General features: G+C 45.4%; 1 non-coding gene across 1 annotated transcript; it reads right to left on the bottom strand.

Moving 5' to 3' along the window:
* Positions 1 to 484: 484 nt before the first annotated feature.
* On the bottom strand, positions 485 to 647 carry LOC126237675 (U1 spliceosomal RNA). Its single transcript, XR_007545150.1, has one exon. It is a non-coding gene; the product is annotated as a U1 spliceosomal RNA (small nuclear RNA).
* Positions 648 to 1,142: the final 495 nt, after the last annotated feature.

The raw sequence follows: 1,142 nt of genomic DNA, 5'->3' as shown, positions 1-1,142 counted from the left end.
CGCCTGTGAACGGCTCCATGTTTTTTTACTTTGTGTGTGTACTGTTTTTGTCCATTTTTTTCTATGTCTTCCTATGTTCTACTTGAAATATCTGTGGCGGAAGAGCGGCGTAGTATTGCCGCTGCCGGCTTCCTTGTATAAGGTGTTAAAATGACAACAAAGGAAAAGAATACCATACGTAATTGATATTTTTCTTCTCTGGGAGAGGAGATGACCAGTTCGTCTTATCTGTGAGAAAAAATTCTGTGTGTTGGTTCAGTTGTGCATTTAGAGTATATTTCATCTTCAGTGGGTGAAGGGTTTGAAAACCGTCCGACCAACGAGCAAGCAATCGTCATTACGTCGCTCTGGAATGGGAGCAAGCGTTTGCTTCTGTATAATACTATACTGAGAGGCCTCCTGCATCCTTTAATCAGATCGTAGCGTGTCGTTGTATATTCGGTAATCCGTGATTATTCAATTCACTTAGTTAGATTTAAATTAGACCGGGTCTGCGCGAACGCAGTCCCGACTACCAAAAATTATGCACCCGAGTTACCCACATTAGGGGTAATCGCAGGGATCAGCCCAACCGAAGTGCAATGGAAGAGCCTCGTCCTGGAGGAACCGCCTTCATGATCACGGTATCCCCTGTGCCAGGTAAGTATGCTTTACGTTTCAAAAACTCGGTCCTTTATGCCATACGGACCGCATCACACGAATCGAGTGTGTAGCATTATTCACATTACGTGGGGCCACTCCAGCAATGCACAAAGCCGGCAATGTCAGCAAAATATTTTTGTCGTCTTGCAGCACTGTTCCTTTTGTCGGAAATGAGATGACAGCGCCTGAAGACACCATTTGACAAAAACTGCAGTGTCTCATCTCGGAGCTGTTCAGTTGAATTGGGCTGACTAGTCCCTTGCAGCGACAGCAGATGGCTCCCCAAGCGCGCACATGGCGATATTTGTTGCCCCCGCTCTACACTCACTACCTGTCAACTGAGAAAATGTCGAGGGTAAGTTATTGAAGTCTGTCAATCACGAAGCCAGACGCGTGATGGAATGTCTTGCCTGCTTTGTATGACGAACAAAGTGTACCTGCGCTTCCTCTATTGCACAACACTGAATTTCCCATCGTTTTCTGTAAGTTTTGAGGTTAAA

This window comes from Schistocerca nitens, chromosome 2 (assembly GCF_023898315.1).
Source record: "Schistocerca nitens isolate TAMUIC-IGC-003100 chromosome 2, iqSchNite1.1, whole genome shotgun sequence".
Lineage (NCBI taxonomy): Eukaryota > Metazoa > Arthropoda > Insecta > Orthoptera > Acrididae > Schistocerca > Schistocerca nitens.
The sequence above is the reverse complement of the archived record's forward strand: the minus strand, read 5'-3'. Positions and strand labels throughout refer to the sequence as shown.